The sequence below is a fragment of the Somniosus microcephalus genome, unplaced genomic scaffold, assembly GCF_052327205.1.
Source record: "Somniosus microcephalus isolate GS21.2 unplaced genomic scaffold, FLI_Smic_1.0 unresolved_chr5, whole genome shotgun sequence".
Classification (NCBI taxonomy): Eukaryota; Metazoa; Chordata; class Chondrichthyes; order Squaliformes; family Somniosidae; genus Somniosus; species Somniosus microcephalus.
In genome coordinates, this window is record NW_028225183.1 from 18,112,076 (window position 1) to 18,138,606 (window position 26,531).

Below are 26,531 nucleotides of genomic sequence, written 5' to 3' on the forward strand. Positions count from 1 at the left end.
GTGTTTGATGGAGCAGTGTATAAAGAGCTTTATTCTGTATCTAAACCGTATTTTACCAAACCGAGGACTGTTTGAAGGAGCACTACATAATGAGCTTTATTCTGTATCTAACCCGTACTTTACCAAATCGAGGAGTGTTTGATGGAGCATTGTATAAAGAGCTTTACTCTGAATCTAACTCATACTTTACCAAACCTTGGTGTGTTTGATGGAGAAGTGTATAAAGAGATTTACCCTGTATCTAACTCGTATTGTACCAAAAAATGGAATGTTTGGTGGAGCAGTGTATATAGAGCTTTACTCTGTATCTAACCCGTATTGTACCAAACCGAGGCGTGTTTGATGGAGCAGTGTATAAAGCGCGTTACTCTGTATTTAAACCGTATTGTACCGAACCGAGGACTGTTAAATGGAGCAGTGTTTAAAGTGCTTTACTCTGTATCAATCCAGTATTGTACCAAACCGAGGAGTGTTTGCTGGTGCATTGTATGAAGCGTTTTATTCTGTATCTGACCTGTATTTTACCAAACCGAGGAGTGTTTGATGGAGCAGTTTATAAAGAGCTTTACACTGAAGCTAAACCGTATTGTACCAAACTGAGGAGTGTTAGATGGAGCACTGTATAAAGTGTTTTCATCTGTATCGAAACCGTATTGTACCAAACCGAGGAGTATTAGATGGAGCAGTGTCTAAAGAGCTTTACTCTGTATCAATCCCGTACTCTACCAAACCAAGGAGCGTTTGATGGAGCAGTGTATAAAGATCTTTACTTTGTACAAACCCCGTATTTTACCAAACCGAGGAGTTCTAGATGGAGCAGTGTATAAAGAGCTTTACTCTGTATCTAACCCACATTGTAGAGAACCGAGGAGTGATTGATGGAGCAGTGTATAAAGCGCTTTACTCTGTATCTAACTCATATTTTACCAAACCGAGGACTGTTTGATGGAACAGTATATAAAGGGATTCACTCTGTATCTAAACCGTACTGTATCAAACCGAGGAGTGTTTGATGGAGCAGTGTATGACGAGCTTTACTCTGTAGCAAACACGCATTGTACCAAAGAGAGGAGTGTTTGATGGAGAAGTTTATAAAAACTTTAATCTGTATCCAACCGGTATTGTACCAGACCGAGGAATGTTTGACGGAGTTGTGTATGAAGATCTTTGCTCTATATCTAACCTGTATTGTACGAAACCGAGTTGTGTTTGATGTAGAAGTTTCTAAAGAGCTTTTCACTGTATCGATCCCGAAATGTACCAAACCGAGGAGTGTTTGATGGAGCATTGTATAAAGAGATTTACTCTGTGTCAAACACGTATTGTACCAAAGAGAGAACTGTTTGATGGAGAAGTTTATAAAGAGCTTGCCATGTGCATCTAACCCGTATTGTACCAAACCTAGGCGTGCTTGACGTAGCAGTATATAAAGCGCTTTAATCTGCATCTAACCCGTATTGGTCCAAATGGAGGAGTGTTTGATGGAGCAGTGTATACAGCGTTGTACTCTGTATCTAACCCGTTTGTACCAAAAAGAGGAGTGTTTGATGGAGCAGTGTATAAAGCGCTTTACTCAATATCTCTCCCGTAATGTAACAAACCGAGGAGTGTTTGATGGAGCAGTCTATACAGCGCTTTACTCTGCATCTAACCCACATTGTAGAGAACCGAGGAGTGTTTGATGGAGCAGTGTATAAAGATCTTTACTGTGTACAAACCCCGTATTTTAACAAACCGAGGAGTGCTTGATGGAGCAGTGTATAAAGCGCTTTACTCTGTATCTAACTCAGATTTTACCAAACCGAGGAATGCTTGATGGAGCAGTGTCTCAAGGGATTGACTCTGTATCTGACCCGTATTGTAGAGAACCGACGAGTGTTTGATGGAGCAGTGCATAAAGCGCTTTACTCTGTATTTAACTCATATTATACCAATCCGAGGACTGTTTGATGGAGCAGTATATACAGGGCTTCACTCTGTATCTAACCCGTACTGTATCAAACCGAGGAGTGTTTGATGGAGCGGTGTATGAGGAGCTTTACTATGTAGCAAACACGTATTGTACCAAACCGAGGAGTGTTTGATGGAGCAGTATATAAAGAGCATTTCTCTGTATCTAACCCATATTTTAGCAAACCGTGGAGTGTTTGATGGAGCAGTGTATAAAGTGCTTTACTCTGTATCAAACCCGTATTGTCCCAAACCGAGTAGTGTTTGATGGAGCAGTGTATAAAGAGCTTTACTCTGTATCTAACCCACATTGTAGAGCACCGAGGAATTTTTGATGGAGCAGTTTATAAAGAGCTTTAATCTGTATTTAACCCATATTGTAACAAACCGAGGAATGTTAGATGGAGCAGTATATAAAGCATTTTAGTCTCTTTCTAACCCGTATTGCACCTATCCGAGGAGGGTTTAATGGAGCAGTGTATAAAGAGCATTACTCTGTATCAAACACGTATTGTACCAAACAAGGAGCGTTTGCTGGGGCAGTGTATAAAGCGCTTTACTCTGTATCTAACCCGTATTGTACCAATCCGAGGCGTGTTTGATGGAGCAGTGTATATAGGGCGTTACTCTTTAGTTAAACCGTATTGTACCAAACCGACTAGTGTTTGATGGAGCAGTGTATAAAGACTTTACTCTGTATCTAACCCACTCTCTAGAGAACCTATGAGTGTTTCATGGAGCAGTGTATAAAGAGCTTTATTCTGGATCTAACACATATTTTACCAAACCGAGGAGTGTTTGATGGAGCAGTGTATAAAGAGATTTATCCTGTATCTAACTCGTATTGTACCAAGAAATGGAATGTTTGATGGAGCAGTGTTTCAAGAGCTTTACTCTGTATCAAACCCGTATTGTACCAATCCGAGGAGTGTTTGATGGAGCAGTTTGTAAAGAGATATATTCTGTATAATACCCATATAGTGGAGTCCACAGGTTTGTTTGATGGAGCAGTGTATAAAGAGTTTTACTCTGTATCTATCCAGTGTTGGAACAATTCGAGGAGTGTTTGATGGAGCAGCGTATAAAGAGCCTTACTCTGTATCAATCCCGTGTCGTACCAAAGCAAAGAGTGTTGATGGAGCAGTGTATAAAGAGCTTTACTCTGTACCAACCCCGTATTTTACCAAACCGTGGAGTGTTTTATGGAGCAGTTTATACAGATCTTTATTCTGTATGTAACCCGTATTGTACCAAACAGAGGAATGTTTGATGGAGCAGTGTATAAAGAGCTTTATTCTGAATCAAACCCGTATTGTACCAGACAGAGGAATGTTTGATGGAGCCGTGTATAAAGAGCTTTATTCTGAATCAAACCCGTATTCTACCAATCAGAGGAATGTTTGATGGAGCCGTGTATAATGAGGTATATTCTGCATCAAACCCGTATTGTCCCAAACCGAGTTGAGTTTGATGGAGCAGTGAATAAAGAGCTTTTCTCTGAATCTAACCCACAGTGTAGAGAACCGAGGAGTGTTTGATGGAGCAGTGTTAATAGAGCTTTACGCTGTATCAAAACCATATAGTACCAAACAGAGGAGTGTTTGATGGAGCAGTCTATACAGCGCTTTTCTCTGTATCTAACCCACATTGTAGAGAACCGAGGAGTGTTTGATGGAGCAGTGTATAAAGCGCTTTACTCTGTATCTAACTCATATTTTACCAAACCGAGGACTTTTTGATGGAGCAGTATATAAAGGGCTTCACTCTGTATCTAACCCGTACTGTATCAAACCGAGGAGTGTTTGATGGAGCGGTGTATGAGGAGCTTTACTCTGTAGCAAACACGTATTGTACCAAATCGAGGAGTGTTTGATGGAGCAGTTTATAAAGAGCTTTACTCTGTATCTAACCCGTATTTTACCAAACCGTGGATTGTTTGATGGAGCAGTGTATAAAGTGCTTTACTCTGTATCTAACCCGTATTTTACCAAACCGAGGAGCGTTTGATGGAGCAGTTTATAAAGAGCTTTATTCTGTATCAAACCCGTATTGTCCCAAACCGAGTAGTGTTTGATGGAGAAGTGTATAATGAGCTTTACTCTGTATCTAACCCACATTGTAGAGCACCGAGGAATTATTGATGGAGCAGTTTATAAAGAGCTTTAATCTGTGTTTAACTCATATTGTAACAAACCGAGGAATGTTAAATGGAGCAGTATATAAAGCATTTTAGTCTGTTTCTAACTCGTATTGCACCTATCCGAGGAGTGGTTAATGGAGCAGTGTATAAAGAGCATTACTCTGTATCAAACACGTATTGTACCAAACAAGGAGAGTTTGCTGGGGCAGTGTATCAAGCGCTTTACTCTGTATCTAACCTGTATTGTACCAAACCGAGGCGTGTTTGATGGAGCAGTGTATAAAGGGCGTTACTCTGTAGTTAAACCATATTGTACCAAGCCGAGTATTGTTTGATAGAGCAGTGTATAAAGACTTTACTCTGTAGCTAACCCACTCTCTAGAGAACCTATGAGTGTTTCATGGAGCAGTGTACAAAGAGCTTTATTCTGTATCTAACACATATTTTACCAAACCGAGGAGTGTTTGATGGAGCAGTGTATAAAGAGATTTATCCTGTATCTAACTCGTATTGTACCAAGAAATGGAATGTTTGATGGAGCAGTGTTTCAAGAGCTTTACTCTGTATCAAACCCGTATTGTACCAATCCGAGGAGTGTTTGATGGAACAGTTTGTAAAGAGATATATTCTGTATTATACCCATATTGTGGAGGCCACAGGATTGTTTGATGGAGCAGTGTATATAGAGTTTTACTCTGTATCTAACCAGTGTTGGAACAATTCGAGGAGTGTTTGATGGAGCAGCGTATAAAGAGCCTTACTCTGTATCAATCCCGTGTCGTACCAAACCAAAGAGTGTTGATGGAGCAGTGTATAAAGAGCTTTACTCTGTACCAACCCCGCAATTTACCAAACCGTGGAGTGTTTGATGGAGCAGTGTATACTGAGCTTTATTCTGAATCAAACCCGTATTGTACCAAACAGAGGAATTTTTGATGGAGCCGTGTATAAAGAGATTTGTTCTGCATCAAACCCGTATTGTCCCAAACCGAGTTGAGTTTGATGGAGCAGTGAATAAAGAGCTTTTCTCTGAATCTAACCCACAGTGTAGAGAACCGAGGAGTGTTTGATGGAGCAGTGTTAATAGAGCTTTACGCTGTATCAAAACCATATAGTAACAAACAGAGGAGTGTTTGATGGAGCAGTGTATAAAGAGCTTTATTCTGAATCAAAACCGTATTGTTCCAAAGAGAGGAATGTTTGATGGAGCCGTGTATAAAGAGCTTTATTCTGTATCAAACCCGTATTGTCCCAAACCGAGTAGTGTTTGCTGGAGCAGTGACTAAAGAGCTTTTCTCTGAATCTAACCCACATTGTAGAGAACCGAGGAGTGTTTAATGGAGCAGTGTTAAAAGAGCGTTACGCTGTATCAAAACCATAAAATACCAAACGGAGGAGTGTTTGATGGAGCAGTGTATAAAGAGCATTATTCTGTATCTAACCCGTATTTTACCAAACCTTGGTCTGTTTGATGGAGCAATGTATAAAGAGATTTACCCTGTATCTCACTCGTATTGTACCAAAAAATGGAATGTTTCATGGAGCAGTGGATAAAGAGCATTACTCTGTATCAAACACGTATTATACCAAACAAGGTGAGTTTGCTGGGGCAGTGTATATAGCGCTTTACTCTGTATCTAACCCGTATTGTACCAAACCGAGGCGTGTTTGATGGAGCAGTGTATAAAGGGCGTTACTCTGTAGTTAAACCGTATTGTACCAAACCGAGTAGTGTTTGATGGAGCAGTGTATAAAGACTTTACTCTGTATCTAACCCACTCTCTAGAGAACCTATGAGTGTTTCATGGAGCAGTGTTTAAAGAGCTTTATTCTGGATCTAACACATATTTTACCAAACCGAGGAGTGTTTGATGGAGCAGTGTATAAGGAGATTTATCCTGTATCTAACTCGTATTGTACCAAGAAATGGAATGTTTGATGGAGCAGTGTTTCAAGAGCTTTAATCTGTATCAAACCCGTATTGTACCAATCCGAGGAGTGTTTGATGGAACAGTTTGTAAAGAGATATATTCTGTATTATACCCATATTGTGGAGGCCACAGGATTGTTTGATGGAGCAGTGTATATAGAGTTTTACTCTGTATCTAACCAGTGTTGGAACAATTCGAGGAGTGTTTGATGGAGCAGCATATAAAGAGCCTTACTCTGTATCAATCCCGTGTCGTACCAAACCAAAGAGTGTTGATGGAGCAGTGTATAAAGAGCTTTACTCTGTACCAACCCCGCAATTTACCAAACCGTGGAGTGTTTGATGGAGCAGTGTATACTGAGCTTTATTCTGAATCAAACCCGTATTGTACCAAACAGAGGAATTTTTGATGGAGCCGTGTATAAAGAGATTTGTTCTGCATCAAACCCGTATTGTCCCAAACCGAGTTGAGTTTGATGGAGCAGTGAATAAAGAGCTTTTCTCTGAATCTAACCCACAGTGTAGAGAACCGAGGAGTGTTTGATGGAGCTGTGTTAATAGAGCTTTACGCTGTATCAAAACCATATAGTAACAAACAGAGGAGTGTTTGATGGAGCAGTGTATAAAGAGCTTTATTCTGTATCTAAACCGTATTTTACCAAACCGAGGACTGTTTGAAGGAGCACTACATAATGAGCTTTATTCTGTATCTAACCCGTACTTTACCAAATCGAGGAGTGTTTGATGGAGCATTGTATAAAGAGCTTTACTCTGAATCTAACTCATACTTTACCAAACCTTGGTGTGTTTGATGGAGAAGTGTATAAAGAGATTTACCCTGTATCTAACTCGTATTGTACCAAAAAATGGAATGTTTGGTGGAGCAGTGTATATAGAGCTTTACTCTGTATCTAACCCGTATTGTACCAAACCGAGGCGTGTTTGATGGAGCAGTGTATAAAGCGCGTTACTCTGTATTTAAACCGTATTGTACCGAACCGAGGACTGTTAAATGGAGCAGTGTTTAAAGTGCTTTACTCTGTATCAATCCAGTATTGTACCAAACCGAGGAGTGTTTGCTGGTGCATTGTATGAAGCGTTTTATTCTGTATCTGACCTGTATTTTACCAAACCGAGGAGTGTTTGATGGAGCAGTTTATAAAGAGCTTTACACTGAAGCTAAACCGTATTGTACCAAACTGAGGAGTGTTAGATGGAGCACTGTATAAAGTGTTTTCATCTGTATCGAAACCGTATTGTACCAAACCGAGGAGTATTAGATGGAGCAGTGTCTAAAGAGCTTTACTCTGTATCAATCCCGTACTCTACCGAACCAAGGAGCGTTTGATGGAGCAGTGTATAAAGATCTTTACTTTGTACAAACCCCGTATTTTACCAAACCGAGGAGTTCTAGATGGAGCAGTGTATAAAGAGCTTTACTCTGTATCTAACCCACATTGTAGAGAACCGAGGAGTGATTGATGGAGCAGTGTATAAAGCGCTTTACTCTGTATCTAACTCATATTTTACCAAACCGAGGACTGTTTGATGGAACAGTATATAAAGGGATTCACTCTGTATCTAAACCGTACTGTATCAAACCGAGGAGTGTTTGATGGAGCAGTGTATGACGAGCTTTACTCTGTAGCAAACACGCATTGTACCAAAGAGAGGAGTGTTTGATGGAGAAGTTTATAAAAACTTTAATCTGTATCCAACCGGTATTGTACCAGACCGAGGAATGTTTGACGGAGTTGTGTATGAAGATCTTTGCTCTATATCTAACCTGTATTGTACGAAACCGAGTTGTGTTTGATGTAGAAGTTTCTAAAGAGCTTTTCACTGTATCGATCCCGAAATGTACCAAACCGAGGAGTGTTTGATGGAGCATTGTATAAAGAGATTTACTCTGTGTCAAACACGTATTGTACCAAAGAGAGAACTGTTTGATGGAGAAGTTTATAAAGAGCTTGCCATGTGCATCTAACCCGTATTGTACCAAACCTAGGCGTGCTTGACGTAGCAGTATATAAAGCGCTTTAATCTGCATCTAACCCGTATTGGTCCAAATGGAGGAGTGTTTGATGGAGCAGTGTATACAGCGTTGTACTCTGTATCTAACCCGTTTGTACCAAAAAGAGGAGTGTTTGATGGAGCAGTGTATAAAGCGCTTTACTCAATATCTCTCCCGTAATGTAACAAACCGAGGAGTGTTTGATGGAGCAGTCTATACAGCGCTTTACTCTGCATCTAACCCACATTGTAGAGAACCGAGGAGTGTTTGATGGAGCAGTGTATAAAGATCTTTACTGTGTACAAACCCCGTATTTTAACAAACCGAGGAGTGCTTGATGGAGCAGTGTATAAAGCGCTTTACTCTGTATCTAACTCAGATTTTACCAAACCGAGGAGTGCTTGATGGAGCAGTGTCTCAAGGGATTGACTCTGTATCTGACCCGTATTGTAGAGAACCGACGAGTGTTTGATGGAGCAGTGCATAAAGCGCTTTACTCTGTATTTAACTCATATTATACCAAACCGAGGACTGTTTGATGGAGCAGTATATACAGGGCTTCACTCTGTATCTAACCCGTACTGTATCAAACCGAGGAGTGTTTGATGGAGCGGTGTATGAGGAGCTTTACTATGTAGCAAACACGTATTGTACCAAACCGAGGAGTGTTTGATGGAGCAGTATATAAAGAGCATTTCTCTGTATCTAACCCATATTTTAGCAAACCGTGGAGTGTTTGATGGAGCAGTGTATAAAGTGCTTTACTCTGTATCTAACCCGTATTTTACCAAACCAAGGAGCGCTTGATGGATCAGTGTATAAAGAGCTTTATTCTGTATCAAACCCGTATTGTCCCAAACTGAGTAGTGTTTGATGGAGCAGTGTATAAAGAGCTTTACTCTGTATCTAACCCACATTGTAGAGCACCGAGGAATTTTTGATGGAGCAGTTTATAAAGAGCTTTAATCTGTATTTAACCCATATTGTAACAAACCGAGGAATGTTAGATGGAGCAGTATATAAAGCATTTTAGTCTCTTTCTAACCCGTATTGCACCTATCCGAGGAGGGTTTAATGGAGCAGTGTATAAAGAGCATTACTCTGTATCAAACACGTATTGTACCAAACAAGGAGCGTTTGCTGGGGCAGTGTATAAAGCGCTTTACTCTGTATCTAACCCGTATTGTACCAATCCGAGGCGTGTTTGATGGAGCAGTGTATATAGGGCGTTACTCTTTAGTTAAACCGTATTGTACCAAACCGACTAGTGTTTGATGGAGCAGTGTATAAAGACTTTACTCTGTATCTAACCCACTCTCTAGAGAACCTATGAGTGTTTCATGGAGCAGTGTATAAAGAGCTTTATTCTGGATCTAACACATATTTTACCAAACCGAGGAGTGTTTGATGGAGCAGTGTATAAAGAGATTTATCCTGTATCTAACTCGTATTGTACCAAGAAATGGAATGTTTGATGGAGCAGTGTTTCAAGAGCTTTACTCTGTATCAAACCCGTATTGTACCAATCCGAGGAGTGTTTGATGGAGCAGTTTGTAAAGAGATATATTCTGTATAATACCCATATAGTGGAGTCCACAGGTTTGTTTGATGGAGCAGTGTATAAAGAGTTTTACTCTGTATCTATCCAGTGTTGGAACAATTCGAGGAGTGTTTGATGGAGCAGCGTATAAAGAGCCTTACTCTGTATCAATCCCGTGTCGTACCAAAGCAAAGAGTGTTGATGGAGCAGTGTATAAAGAGCTTTACTCTGTACCAACCCCGTATTTTACCAAACCGTGGAGTGTTTTATGGAGCAGTTTATACAGATCTTTATTCTGTATGTAACCCGTATTGTACCAAACAGAGGAATGTTTGATGGAGCAGTGTATAAAGAGCTTTATTCTGAATCAAACCCGTATTGTACCAGACAGAGGAATGTTTGATGGAGCCGTGTATAAAGAGCTTTATTCTGAATCAAACCCGTATTCTACCAATCAGAGGAATGTTTGATGGAGCCGTGTATAATGAGGTATATTCTGCATCAAACCCGTATTGTCCCAAACCGAGTTGAGTTTGATGGAGCAGTGAATAAAGAGCTTTTCTCTGAATCTAACCCACAGTGTAGAGAACCGAGGAGTGTTTGATGGAGCAGTGTTAATAGAGCTTTACGCTGTATCAAAACCATATAGTACCAAACAGAGGAGTGTTTGATGGAGCAGTCTATACAGCGCTTTTCTCTGTATCTAACCCACATTGTAGAGAACCGAGGAGTGTTTGATGGAGCAGTGTATAAAGCGCTTTACTCTGTATCTAACTCATATTTTACCAAACCGAGGACTTTTTGATGGAGCAGTATATAAAGGGCTTCACTCTGTATCTAACCCGTACTGTATCAAACCGAGGAGTGTTTGATGGAGCGGTGTATGAGGAGCTTTACTCTGTAGCAAACACGTATTGTACCAAATCGAGGAGTGTTTGATGGAGCAGTTTATAAAGAGCTTTACTCTGTATCTAACCCGTATTTTACCAAACCGTGGATTGTTTGATGGAGCAGTGTATAAAGTGCTTTACTCTGTATCTAACCCGTATTTTACCAAACCGAGGAGCGTTTGATGGAGCAGTTTATAAAGAGCTTTATTCTGTATCAAACCCGTATTGTCCCAAACCGAGTAGTGTTTGATGGAGAAGTGTATAATGAGCTTTACTCTGTATCTAACCCACATTGTAGAGCACCGAGGAATTATTGATGGAGCAGTTTATAAAGAGCTTTAATCTGTGTTTAACTCATATTGTAACAAACCGAGGAATGTTAAATGGAGCAGTATATAAAGCATTTTATTCTGTTTCTAACTCGTATTGCACCTATCCGAGGAGTGGTTAATGGAGCAGTGTATAAAGAGCATTACTCTGTATCAAACACGTATTGTACCAAACAAGGAGAGTTTGCTGGGGCAGTGTATCAAGCGCTTTACTCTGTATCTAACCTGTATTGTACCAAACCGAGGCGTGTTTGATGGAGCAGTGTATAAAGGGCGTTACTCTGTAGTTAAACCATATTGTACCAAGCCGAGTATTGTTTGATAGAGCAGTGTATAAAGACTTTACTCTGTAGCTAACCCACTCTCTAGAGAACCTATGAGTGTTTCATGGAGCAGTGTACAAAGAGCTTTATTCTGTATCTAACACATATTTTACCAAACCGAGGAGTGTTTGATGGAGCAGTGTATAAAGAGATTTATCCTGTATCTAACTCGTATTGTACCAAGAAATGGAATGTTTGATGGAGCAGTGTTTCAAGAGCTTTACTCTGTATCAAACCCGTATTGTACCAATCCGAGGAGTGTTTGATGGAACAGTTTGTAAAGAGATATATTCTGTATTATACCCATATTGTGGAGGCCACAGGATTGTTTGATGGAGCAGTGTATATAGAGTTTTACTCTGTATCTAACCAGTGTTGGAACAATTCGAGGAGTGTTTGATGGAGCAGCGTATAAAGAGCCTTACTCTGTATCAATCCCGTGTCGTACCAAACCAAAGAGTGTTGATGGAGCAGTGTATAAAGAGCTTTACTCTGTACCAACCCCGCAATTTACCAAACCGTGGAGTGTTTGATGGAGCAGTGTATACTGAGCTTTATTCTGAATCAAACCCGTATTGTACCAAACAGAGGAATTTTTGATGGAGCCGTGTATAAAGAGATTTGTTCTGCATCAAACCCGTATTGTCCCAAACCGAGTTGAGTTTGATGGAGCAGTGAATAAAGAGCTTTTCTCTGAATCTAACCCACAGTGTAGAGAACCGAGGAGTGTTTGATGGAGCAGTGTTAATAGAGCTTTACGCTGTATCAAAACCATATAGTAACAAACAGAGGAGTGTTTGATGGAGCAGTGTATAAAGAGCTTTATTCTGTATCTAAACCGTATTTTACCAAACCGAGGACTGTTTGAAGGAGCACTACATAATGAGCTTTATTCTGTATCTAACCCGTACTTTACCAAATCGAGGAGTGTTTGATGGAGCATTGTATAAAGAGCTTTACTCTGAATCTAACTCATACTTTACCAAACCTTGGTGTGTTTGATGGAGAAGTGTATAAAGAGATTTACCCTGTATCTAACTCGTATTGTACCAAAAAATGGAATGTTTGGTGGAGCAGTGTATATAGAGCTTTACTCTGTATCTAACCCGTATTGTACCAAACCGAGGCGTGTTTGATGGAGCAGTGTATAAAGCGCGTTACTCTGTATTTAAACCGTATTGTACCGAACCGAGGACTGTTAAATGGAGCAGTGTTTAAAGTGCTTTACTCTGTATCAATCCAGTATTGTACCAAACCGAGGAGTGTTTGCTGGTGCATTGTATGAAGCGTTTTATTCTGTATCTGACCTGTATTTTACCAAACCGAGGAGTGTTTGATGGAGCAGTTTATAAAGAGCTTTACACTGAATCTAAACCATATTGTACCAAACTGAGGAGTGTTAGATGGAGCAGTGTATAAAGTGTTTTCATCTGTATCTAAACCGTATTGTACCAAACCGAGGAGTATTAGATGGAGCAGTGTCTAAAGAGCTTTACTCTGTATCAATCCCGTACTCTACCAAACCAAGGAGTGTTTGATGGAGCAGTTTGTATAGAGATATATTCTGTATTATACCCATATTGTGGAGAACAGGGCTTTTGATGGAGCAGTGTATAAAGAGTTTAACTCTGTATCTAACCAGTTTAAGGCACAATTCGAGGAGTGTTTGATGGAGCAGCGTATAAAGAGCCTTACTCTTTATCAATCCCGTGTCGTACCAAACCAAAGAGTGTTGATGGAGCATGTATAATGAGCTTTACTCTGTACCAACACCGTATTTTACCAAACCGTGGAGTGTTTGATGGAGCAGTGTATACAGATCTTTATTCTGTATGTAACCCGTATTGTACCAAACAGAGGAATGTTTGATGGAGCCGTGTATAAAGAGCTTTATTCTGAATCAAACGCGTATTGTACCAAACAGAGGAATGTTTGATGGAGCCGTGTATAAAGAGATTTATTCTACATCAAACCCGTATTGTCCCAAACCGAGTTGAGTTTGATGGAGCAGTGAATAATGAGCTTTTCTCTGAATCTAACCCACAGTGTAGAGAACCGAGGAGTCTTTCATGGAGCAGTGCTAATCGAGCTTTACGCTGTATCAAAACCATATAGTACCAAACAGAGGAGTGTTTGATGGAGCAGTGTATAATGAGCTTTATTCTGTATCTAACCCGTATGTAACCAAATCGAGGAGTGTTTGATGGAGCAGTGTATAAAGAGCTTTACTCTGAATCTAACTCATACTTTACCAAACCTTGGTGTGTTTGATGGAGCAGTGTATAAAGAGATTTACCCTGTATCTAACACGTATTGTACCAAAAAATGGAATGTCTGATGGAGCAGTGTATAAAGAGCTTTACTCTGTATCAAACACGTATTGTACCAAACAAGGAGCGTTTGCTGGAGCAGTGTATATAGCGCTTTAATCTGTATCTAACCCGTATTGTACCAAACCGAGTCGTGTTTGATGGAGCAGTGTATAAAGCGCATTACTCTGTATTTAAACCGTTTTGTACCGAACCGAGGACTGTTAAATGGAGCAGTGTTTAAAGAGCTTTACTCTGTATCAATCCAGTATTGTACCAAACCGAGGAGTGTTTGATGGTGCATTGTATGAAGCGATTTATTCTGTATCTGACCTGTATTTTACCAAACCGAGGAGTGTTTAATGGAACAGTTTATAAAGAGCTTTACACTGAATCACACCGTATTGTACCAAACTGAGGAGTGTTAGATGGCGCAGTGTATAAAGTGTTTTCATCTGTATCTAAACCGTATTGTACCAAACCGAGGAATATTAGATGGAGCAGTGTCTAAAGAGCTTTACTCTGTATCAATCCCGTACTCTACCAAACCAAGGAGCGTTTGATGGAGCAGTGTATAAAGAGCTTTACTCTGTATGTAACCCACATTGTAGAGAACCGAGGAGTGATTGATGGAGCAGTGTATAAAGCGCTTTACTCTGTATCTAACTCATATTTTACCAAACCGAGGACTGTTTGATGGAGCAGTATATAAAGGGCTTCACTCTGTATCTAAACCGTACTGCATCAAACCGAGGAGTGTTTGATGGATCAGTGTATGACGAGCTTTACTCTGTAGCAAACACGCAGTGTATCAAAGAGAGGAGTGTTTGATGGAGAAGTTTATAAAAACTTTAATCTGTATCCAACCGATATTGTAGCAGACCGAGGAATGTTTGATGGAGTTTTGTATGAAGAGCTTTGCTCTATATCTAACCTGTATTGTACGAAACCGAGTTGTGTTTGATGTAGAAGTTTCTAAACAGCTTTTCACTGTATCGATCCCGAAATGTACCAAACCGAGGAGTGTTTGATGGAGCATTGTATAAAGAGATATACTCTGTGTCAAACACGTATTGTGCCAAAGAGAGGACTGTTTGAAGAACAAGTTTATAAAGAGCTTGACTCTGCATCTAACCCGTATTGTACCAAACCTAGGCGTGCTTGATGTAGCAGTGTATAAAGCGCTTTAATCTGCACCTAACCCGTATTGTTCCAAATGGAGGAGTGTTTGATGGAGCAGTGTATACAGCGTTGTACTCTGTATCTAACCCGTATTGTACCAAAAAGAGGAATGTTTGATGGAGCAGTGTATGAAGCGCGTTACTCAATATCTCTCCCGTCATGTAACAAACCGAGGAGTGTTTGATGGAGCAGTCTATACAGCGCTTTACTCTGTATCTAACCCACATTGTAGAGAACCGAGCAGTGTTTGATGGAGCAGTGTATAAAGATTTTTACTGTGTACAAACCCCGTATTTTACCAAACCGAGGAGTGCTTGATGGAGCAGTGTATAAAGCGCATTACTCTGTATCTAACTCATATGTTACCAAACCGAGGAGTGCTTGATGGAGCAGTGCCTCAAGAGATTGACTCTGTATCTAACCCGTATTGTAGAGAACCGACGAGTGTTTGATGGAGCAGTGCATAAAGCGCTTTACTCTGTATCTAACTCATATTTTACCAAACCGAGGACTGTTTGATGGAGCAGTATATAAAGGGCTTCACTCTGTATCTAACCCGTACTGTATCAAACCGAGGAGTGTTTGATGGAGCGGTGTATGAGGAGCTTTACTCTGTAGCAAACACGTATTGTACCAAACCGAGGAGTGTTTGATGGAGCCGTATATAAAGAGCATTTCTCTGTATCTAACCCATATTTTAGCAAACCGTGGAGTGTTTGATGGAGCAGTGTATATAGAGCTTTACTCTGTATCTAACCCGTATTTTACCAAACCGAGGAGCGTTTGATGGAGCAGTGTATAAAGAGCTTTATTCTGTATCAAACCCGTATTGTCCCAAACCGAGTAGTGTTTGATGGAGCAGTGTATAAAGAGCTTTACTCTGTATCTAACCCACATTGTAGAGCACCGAGGAATTTTTGATTAAGCTTTTTATAAGGAGCTTTAATCTGTATTTAACCCATATTGTAACAAACCGAGGAATGTTAGGTGGAGCAGTATATAAAGCATTTTAGTCTGTTTCTAACCCGTATTGCACCTATCCGAGGAGTGTTTAATGGAGCAGTGTATAAAGAGCTTTACTCTGTATCCAACCCGTACGGTACCAAGCCGTTTTGGGCAAACCTGAGGATTGTTTGATGGAGCAGTGTATAACGAGCCTTACTCTGTATCAAACCCGTATTTTACAAAATAGAAGTTTGTTTGATGAGCAGTGCACAGAGAGATTTACTCTGTATCTATCCCGTATTGTACAGAACTGATGAGTGTTTGATGGAGCAGTTTAATAAGAGCCTCACTGTGTATCAAACCCGTATTGTCCCAAATCGAGGAGTGTTTGATGGATCAGTTTATCAAGGGCTTTAATATGCCTATAACCCATATTTTAACAAACCGAGGAGTGTTTCATGGAGCAGTGCATAAAGCGCTTTACTCTGTCTCAAACATGTACTGTACCAAACCAAGGAGTGTTTGAAGGAGCAGTGTATAAAGATCTTTATTCTGTATCTAACTCATATTTTACCAAACTGAGGAGAGATTGATGGAGCAGTGTATAAAGTGCTTTACTCTGTATCAAACACGTATTGTACCGAAGAAGGAGTGTTTAATGGAGCAGTGTATAAAGAACTTTACCCTGGATCTAACCCATATTGTACCAATCTGTGGAGTGTTTGATGGAGCAGTGTATAAAGAGCTTTACTCTGTATCTAAAACGTATTGTACCAAACCGAGGAGTGATTGATGGAGCAGTGTATAAAGCTCTTTACTCTGTATCTAACTCATATTTTATCAAACCGAGGACTGTTTGATGGAGCAGTGTATTAAGTGCTTTACTCCGTATCTAACCCGTATTGTATCAAACCGTGGAGTGTTTGATGGAACAGTGTTTCAAGAGCTTTACTCTGTATCTAACCTGTGTTGTACCAAACCGAGGAGAGTTTCATGGAGATGTGTATACAGCGCTTTACTCTATATCTAACCCATATGCTACCAAACTGAGGAGTGTTAGATTGAGCAGTGTATAAAGAGTTTACTCTGTATCTAAAATGTATTGTATCAAGTCGAGGAGTTTTTGATGGAGTAGTTGATGAAGAGGACAGGAGGCGGCAGTGAAAATACAACACCAGAAAACAGGTAGGTGACTGGTTGGTGAGTACTTTCACAAACTTATTCTAAGTAGAATTCAATAATTAAGCTAAATCGTAGTCAATAAAAGGGTATTGTAAGGGTTAAGTCATGGAAGGGCAGCTCGGACCCGTGTCATGCTCCTCCTGTGCCATGTGGGAAATCAGGGACACTGTCCCTAACAACTATGTGTGCAGGAAGTGTGTCCAGCTGCAGCTCCTAGCGGACCGCATGGTGGCGCTGGAGCTGCGAATGGACTCACTCTGGAGCATACGCGATGCTGAGGATGTTGTGGATAGCACATTCAGTGAGTTGGTCACACCACAGGTAAAGGCTAGCTCAGACAGTAAATGGGTGACCAAAAGGCAGGGTAAAGGCAGGAAGGTAGTGCAGGAGTCACCTGCGGTTAGCTCCCTCCAAAACAGGTTTACCGTTTTGGGTACTGTTGGGGGAGATGACTTATCAGGGGAAGGCACCAGCAGCCAGGTTCAGGGCACCATGACTGGCTCTGCTGCACAGAAGGGCGGGAAAAAGAGGGATAGGGCTATAGTGATAGGGGATTCAATTATAAGGGGGATAGATAGGAGTTTCTGTGGCCGAGACCGAGACTCCAAGATGGTATGTTGCCTCCCTGGTGCAAAGGTCAAGGATGTCTCGGAGCGGGTGCAGAGCATTCTGAAGGGGGAGGGGGATCAGCCAGTTGTCGTGGTACATGTAGGTACCAACGATGTAGGTAAAAAGAGGGAGGAGGTCCTACAAGCTGAATTTAGGGAGTTAGGAGCTAAATTGAAAAGTAGTACCTCAAAGGTAGTAATCTCTGGATTGCTACCAGTGCCACGAGCTAATAAGTTTAGAGAGAGTAAGATAGATAAGCTAAACACGTGGCTTGAGCAGTGGTGCAAGGGAGAGGGATTTAAATTCTTGAGGCATTGGAACCAGTTCTTGGGGAGGAGTGACCTGTACCAAGGGGACGGTCTACACCTGAACTGTGAGGGAGCCGATGTCCTCGGGGTAATATTTTCTAGGGTGGTTCGGGAGGATTTAAACTAATTTGGCAGGGGGATGAGAACCTAGGTAGTGGAAAAGAGGGAAGTCATATGAAGTCAGAAATAGATGGTAGAAAGGTGAGAAGCAATAAGCAAAGGAGAGAAACACAAAGGGCCAAACTAATTCATAATGAGAGTGTGAAAAAAGCAAGCCTGAAGGCTTTGTATCTTAATGCTAGAAGCATTAGGAACAAGGTGGATGAATTAGTTGTGGAAATAGAGGTAAGCAAGTATGATTTGATTGGGATTACAGAAACGTGGCTGCAGGGTGGGCAAGGCTGGGAACTTAACATCCAGGGATATACAATATTTAGGAAGGATCGGCAAAAAGGTAGGGGAGGTGGGGTAGCATTGCTGGTAAAGGAGGGGATTAATGCAATGGAAAGGAAGGATATTAACTCGGATGAAACGGAATCTGTATGGGTAGAAATGAGAAATAGCAAGGGGAGGAAAACGTTAGTGGGTGTGATATATAGGCCTCCAAATAGTAATATGGAGGTGAGGGAAGGCATAAAAAGGGAAATTAGAGAAGCGTGCGATAAGAGCACAGCTGTCATCATGGGTGACTTTAATTTACATATTGATTGGACAACCCAAATTAGTAAAAATTCTGAGGAGGAGGAATTCCTGGAATGTTTTCGGGACGGTTATCTGGACCAATATGTCGAGGAGCCGACTCGAGATCAGGCCATTTTAGACTGGGTATTGTGCAATGAGAAGGGACTTATCAGCAATCTTCTTGTACGAGGTCCCTTGGGTCAGAGCGATCATAATATGGTCGAGCTCTCAGTCGAGATGGAGAGTGAGGAAATTGAATCAGAGACTAAGGTCCAGAACTTAAATAAAGGGAATTATGAGGGTATGAGACGGGAATTGGGTAAGATTGATTGGGTGGTGTTTCTGGGGGGATTGACAGTGGATAGACAATGGCAAGCATTCAAAGATAGAATGGATGAATTCCAGAACATGTTTATACCGGTTTGGCATAAAAATAAACCTAAAAAGGTGACTCAACCGTGGATAACGAGGGAAATTAGGGACAGCATAAAATCAAAAAAAAGGGCATATCAACTGGCAAAAAAAAGCACCAGACCGGAAGATTGGGGGCAGTACAGGATACAGCAAAAGAGGACAAAGGGATTAATCAGGAAGGGGAAAATAGAATACGAAAGTAAACTTGCAGCAAACATAAAGACAGACTGCAAAAGCTTTTATCGATATATCAGGAGGAAAAGACTGGTAAAATCCCAAGTCGGTCCCTTGCAGTCCGATTCGGGAGAATATATAATGGAGAATAAGGAAATGGCAGACCAATTAAACTCATACTTTGGTTCTGTATTCACAAAGGAGGACACAAATAACCTCCCAGGAATATCGACAAACATAGGGACTAATGAGAGGGAGGAGCTGACAGAAATTAGTATCTCTAGGGATATGGTGTTGGGTAAGTTGAGGGGACTGAAGGCCGACAAATCCCCGGGGCCTGATAAACTACATCCTAGGGTACTTAAGGAGGTGGCCCTGGAGATAGCAGATGCTCTAAGGATCATCTTCCGGAACTCCATTGACTCGGGAACAGTACCCGTGGATTGGAGGGTAGCTAATGTTACCCCAATATTTAAAAAGGGGGGTAGAGAGAAAGCAGGGAATTATAGACCAGTAAGCCTTACATCGGTTGTGGGCAAAATGCTAGAGTCCATTATTAAGGATAAAATAGCGGAGCACTTGACAAATGGGGAAAGGATCGGACAGAGTCAACATGGATTTACAAAGGGTAAATCGTGTTTGACTAATCTGCTGGAATTTTTTGAGGAAGTAACTGGTAAAATAGATGGGGGAGAGCCAGTGGATGTGGTGTACCTTGACTTCCAGAAAGCCTTCGATAAGGTTCCACACAAAAGATTATCATGCAAAATTAAGGCTCATGGGATTGGGGGCAAAGTATTAACGTGGATAGAGAACTGGCTGGCGGATAGAAAACAGAGAGTTGGAATAAACGGCTCGTTTTCGGAGTGGCAGGCAGTGACCAGCGGGGTGCCGCAAGGATCTGTCCTGGGACCCCAGCTGTTCACAATATATATAAATGATCTGGATCAGGGAATTGGATGCAATATTTCCAAATTCACTGACGACACTAAACTAGGAGGAGGGGTGGGCTCTGATGAGGATGTCAGAAGGCTACAGTGCGATTTGGACAGGTTGGGGGAATGGGCGGATACGTGGCAGATGCACTATAATGTGGATAAATGCGAGGTTATGCACTTTGGGGGTAAAAACAGGAGGGTAGATTATTATCTAAATGGCAATAGATTGGGAGATGGGGAAGTGCAGAGGGACCTGGGTGTTCTTGTGCACCAGTCACTGAAGGAGAGCATGCAGGTGCAACAGGCGATTAAGAAGGCAAATGGTATGTTGGCCTTCATATCAAGGGGGTTCGAGTATAGGAATAGGGATACCTTACTACAGCTGTACAAGGTGCTGGTGAGACCGCATCTGGAGTATTGTGTACAGTTTTGGTCGCCCCATCTGCGGAAGGATGTTCTTGCCATGGAAAGAGTGCAACGGCGATTCACCAGGCTGATACCTGGAATGGCGGGAATGACCTACGAAGAGAGATTAAATAGTTTGGGCTTGTACTCACTGGAGTTTAGAAGATTGAGAGGGGATCTCATCGAAACGTATAAAATTATGGCAGGCCTGGACAGGCTGAATTCAGAGAGAATGTTTCCAATGGCCGGGGAGCACAGAACCAGGGGCCACAGTCTAAAAATAGCGGGCAAATCATTTAAAACAGAGATGAGGAAGAATTTCTTCACTCAAAGAGAGGTGAGCCTGTGGAATTCCCTGCCACAGAGGGCTGTGAAGGCTAATTCAATAAATATTTTCAAGAGAGAATTGGATATATTTCTGAAGGCTAAGGGGATTAAGGGTTACGGAGAAAAGGCGGGGACGGAGTACTGAACAGGTAAGATCAGCTATGATCTCAGACGAAGATCAGCCATGATCTCATTGAATGGCAGAGCAGGCTCGAAGGGCCGAATGGCCTACTCCTGTTCCTATCTCTATGTTTTTATGTTTCTAAGAGCATTACTCTGTATCAAACCCAATTTGAACCAAACCGAGGAGTGTTTGATGGAGCAGTGTGAAAGAGTTTTGCACTGCATAGATCCCCTATTGTACCAAACCGAGGAGTGTTTGTTAGGGCAGTGGAAAAAGATCTTTACTCTGTTTCAAACCCGTATTGTACCAAACCGAGGAGCGTCTGATGGAGCAGTGCATAATGAGCTTTGCTCTGTGTCTAACCCGTTTTGGAACAAACGGAGGATTGTTTGATGGAGCAGTGTATAAAGCACTTTACTCTGTATCTAACCTGTATTGTATCAATCCTAGCAGTTTTTGATGGAGCAGTGTACAAAGAGCTTGATTCTGTATCAAACCCGTATTGTCACAAACCGAGGAGTGTTTGATCGACCATTGTATAAAGTGCGTTACTCTCTATCTAACCGTATTGCACCAAACCGAGGCTTGCTTGATGGAGCAGTGTATTAAGAGCTTTACTCTGTATCTAACCCGTATTGTACCAAACGGAGGAGTGTTTCATGGAGAAATGTACACAGCACTTTACTCTAAAACTAACCCGTACTCTACCAAACTGAGGAGTGTTTGATGGAGCAGTGTATAAAGAGCTTTACTCTGTATCTAAACCGTATTGTATCAAACTGAGGAGTGTTTGATGGAGCAGTGTACATAGCGCTTTACTATATATCTAGCACGTATTGCACCAAACCGAGGATTGTTTGATGGAGCAGTTTATAAAGAGCTTTACTCTATATCTAACCGCATTGTACCAAACCGAGGAGTGTTTGATGGAGCAGTGTATAAAGAGCTTTTCTCTGTATCAAACCCGTATTGAACCAAATCGAGGACTGTTTGATGGAGCAGTGTTTAAAGAGCTTTACTCTGTATCATTCCATATTGTACCAAACCGAGGATTGTTTGATGGAGCAATGTATAAATAGCTTTAATCTCTATCTAACCCGTATTGTACCAAACCGAGGAATGTTTATGGAGCTGTGTTTAAGGAGCATTACTCTATTTCTAAACTGTACTGTACGAAACCGAGGAGTATTTGATGGAGCAGTGTATAAAGAGCATTATTCTGTATCTAACCAGTATTAGACCAAACCGAGGAGTGTTTGATGGAGCAGTGTATAAAAAGCTTTACTGTGTATCAAACCCGTACTGTGCGAAACCGAGTACTGTTTGATGGAACAGTGTGCAAAGAGCTTTACTCTGTATCAAAGCCATATTGTACCAAACCGAGGAGTGTTTGAAAGAGCAGTGTATAAAGAGCTTTTCTCTGAATCTAACACGTGCTGCACCAAACCGAGGAGTTTTTGATGGAGAATTGTATTAGGAAATTTACTTATTATCTAACACCTATTGTACCAAACCGAGGAATGTTTGATGGAGCTGTTTATAAAGAGCTTTACTCTGTATCAAACCCGTATTGTACCAAACCGAGGAGTGTTTGATGGAGCAGTGCATAAACAGATTTACTCTGTATCAAACACTTATTGTACCAATCCGAGGACTGTTTAATGGAGCAGTGTATGAAGTGCTTTACTCTGTATCAAACACGTACTGTACCAAACAGAGGAATGTTCGATGGAGCAGTGTATAAAGAGATTTACTCTTTCTCAACACAGTATTTTACAAAACGTAGGAGTTTTTGAAGGAGCAGTGTATAAAGAGCTTTACTCTGTATCTAACCCGTATTGTAACAGTCCGAGGAGTGTTTAATGGAGCAGTATAAAAAAATATTAAATCTATATCCAACCCGTATTGTACCAAACCGAGGAATGTTTGATGGAGTTGTGTATGAAGATCTTTGCTCTATATCTAACCTGTATTGTACGAAATCGAGTTGTGTTTGATGGAGCAGTTTATAAAGAGCTCTTCACTGTATCGATCCCGAAATGTACCAAACCGAGGAGTGTTTGATGGAGCATTGTATAAAGAGATTTACACTGTGTCAAACACGTATTGTACCAAAGAGAGGAGTGTTTGATGGAGCAGTTTATAAAGAGCTTTTCTCTGCATCTAACCCGTATTGTACCAAATCGAGGCATGTTTGATGTAGCAGTGTATAAAGTGCTTTAGTCTGCATCTAACCCGTATTGTTCCAAATGGAGGAGTGTTTGATGGAGCAGTGTATAAAGCGTTGTACTCTGTATCTAACCCGTATTGTACCAAACAGAGGAGTGTTTGATGGAGCAGTGTATAAAGCGCTTTACTCAATATCTCTCCTGTAATGTAACAAACCGAGGAGTGTTTGATGGAGCAGTGTACACAGTGCTTTACTCTGTATCTAACCCACATTGTAGAGAACCGAGGTGTGTTTGATGGAGCAGTGTATAAAGATCTTTACTCTGTATCTAACTCATATTTTACCAACCCGAGGAGTGTTTGATGGAGCAGTTTATAAAGGGCTGTACTCTGTATCTAACCCGCATTGTACTAAACCTAGGAGTGTTTGATGGAGCAGTGTATAAAGAGAATTACTCTGTAGCAAAACCCGGATTGTAGCAAACCGTGGAGTTTTTGATGGAACAGTATATGAAAAGCTTTAATCTGTATCTTACACATATTGTACCGAACATGGAGTGTTTGATGCAGCAGTTTAAAAAGAACTTTACTCTGTCTCTAGCCCGTATTGCACCAATCCGAGGAGTTTTTAATGGAGCAGTGTATAAAGAGCTTTACTCTGTATCTAACCCGTATTGTACCAAACCGAGGAGTGCTTGATGGAGCACTGTATAAAGAGCTTTGCTCTGTATCAAACCCGTATTGTCACAAACCGAGGAGTTTTTGATGGAGCAGTGTATATAGCGCTTTACTCTCTTTCTAACCCTCATTGTACAATGGTGTGGAGATGGCGGTGTTGGACTGGAGTGGACAAATGTAAGAAATCACATAACACCAGGTGAAAGTCCAACAGCTTTATTTGAAATCACAAGCTTTCGGAGCGCTGCTCCTTCTTCAGGTGAAGTGGAGAGATGCATAAAAACACACCTTATATAGTCAGTGAATAATGTCAGATGTTTACAGGTAATCTTTCTAACTGCCATTTATCACACCTCGGCAGAGAGATAATCACAGCAATCAAAGGTGTAAATGGTGTCCAAACAGGTCAGTCAGGAAAACATTACATCAAATAACAATGAGGTGGGGTCACAAGGGGTCAAATGTTGCAGATGCTGGGGTCTGTATGAAAAAAAAAAAAAAAAAAAAATCATTTTTTTTGCTGGAAATCAGATCTTCTTTGAGAAGCATACTGACAACTGGACAACCAGGAACACTACAGACAGTTACCCGCAGATCCGACCAAAGAACACACCTGCCAACACAACAGACTGATCAAGACCTTCGATCCAGACATTCAATGCATCCTACGCGCTCTCATCCCATGTACTCCCCGCGTGGGAGACGTCTACTGCCACCCAAAGATACACAAAGCCAACACACACAGATGTCCTATCGTATCAGGCAACGGAACCCTGTGTGAGAACCTCTCTGGCTATGTCGAGGTCATCCTGAAACCCATCGTACAGGGAACTCCCAGCTTCTGTCGTGACACTACAGACTTCTTACAGAAACACAGCAGCCACGGACCAGTCGAACCATGAACACTCCTCGTCACGATGGACATTTCGGCACTCGAAACCAGTATCCCCCACGATGACAGCATCACTGCGACAGCCTCAGTACTCAACACCAACAACAGCCAATCTCCAGACGCCATCCTACAACTCATCTGCTTCATCCTTCACCACAATGTCTTCACCTTCGACAACCAGTTCTTTACCCAAACACACGGAACAGCCATGGGTAACAAATTCGCACCCCAATACGCCAAAATCCTCATGCACAAGTTCGAGCAAGACTGCTTTGCTGCACAGGACCTCCAACCAACGATATACACCAGATACATCGACGACATTTTCTTCCTATGGACCCACGGCGAAGAATCACTGAAAAGACTACACGATAACATCAACAATTCCATCCCACCATCAAACTCACCATGGACTACTTTTCAGAACCGGTTTCATTCTAGGACACACGAATCTCCATCAAAGACGGACACCTCAACACTCCACTCTGCCACAAGCCCACGGACAACCTCACGATGCTCCACTTCTCCAGCTTCCACCCTAACCACGTTAAAGAAGCCATCCGCTATGGACAAGCCCTGCGAATACACAAGATCTGCTCAGACGAGGAGGAACGCAATGTACACCTACAGACGCTGAAAGACGCCCTCGTAAGAACGGGATATGATGCTCGACTCGTCAATCGACAGTTCCGACGGGCCACAGCAAAAAATCGCATAGACCTCCTCAGAGGACAAAAATGGGACACAACCAACAGAGTAACCTTCGTCGTCCAGTACTTCCCCGGAGCAGAAAATCTATGCCATGTTCTTCGCAGCCTTCAACATTTCATCGATGACGATGAACACCTCGCTAAGGCCATCCCCACACTTCCACTACATGCCTTCAAACAGCCGCCTAACGTCAAACAGACCATCGTTCGCAGCAAATTACCCAGCTTTCAGGAGAACAGCGGCCACGACACCACACAACTCTGCCACAGCAACCTCTGCAAGACATGCCAGATCATCAACACAGAAACCATCATCACACGTGAGGACACCACCCACCAGGTACATGGTACATACTCATGTGACTCGGCCAATGTTGTCTACCTCATACTTTGCAGGAAAGGATGCCCTGGAGCATGGTACATCGGCGAGACCATGCAGACACTGCGACAACGGATGAACGGACACCATGAAACAATCACCAGGCAGGAGTGTTCCCTCCCAGTCGGGGAACACTTCAGCAGTCAACGACATTCAGCCTCCGATCTTTGGGTAAGCATTCTCCAAGGCTGCCTTCGAGACACACGACAACGCAAAATCAGCGAGCAGAAATTGATAGCCAAGTTCCACACCCATGAGGACGGCCTGAACCGGGATATTGGATTCATGTCACGCTACATGTAACCCCACCTGACTTAGGGTCATCCAGACTCGTGTCGTCGTTGGCTTGTTCTCTCCACACAGATGCGGCCGAACCTGCTGTGATTGCCAGTAAAAAAAATGTTTTTTGTCTGTTTTTTTGTTTTTCATACATACCCAAGCATCTGCAACATTTGACCCCTTGTGAACCCACCTCATTGTTCTTTGATATAAGAACATAAGAACAAAAGAAATAGGAGCAGGAGTAGGCCAATCGGCCGCTCGAGCCTGCTCCACCATTCAATAAGATTATGGCTGATTTGATCCTAACCGCCAATCTACTAACCCAGAACCATCTCCTGAATCTAACAGAATTAGACACACGAAATAGGAGCAGGATCAGGCTACACGGCCCCTGGGCCCGCTCCGTTACCCACAGGGCCATGTCCGATCCGAACCTAGACTCATGTCCAAATTCCTGCCCGCTCCCAGTAACCCTTAATTTCGTTTACTTCTAGGAAACTGTCTATTTCTGTTTTAAATTTATGTAATGATGTTGCTTCTACAGCTTTTTGGGGCAGCATATTCCATGGACCTCCACCCTCTGAGTGAAGTAGTTCCTCCTCATCTCAGTTTTGAAAGAGCAGCCCCTTATTCTAAGACTATGCCCCCTAGTTCTAGTTTCACCCATCATCGGGAACATCCACCCCGCATCCACCCGATCCAACTCC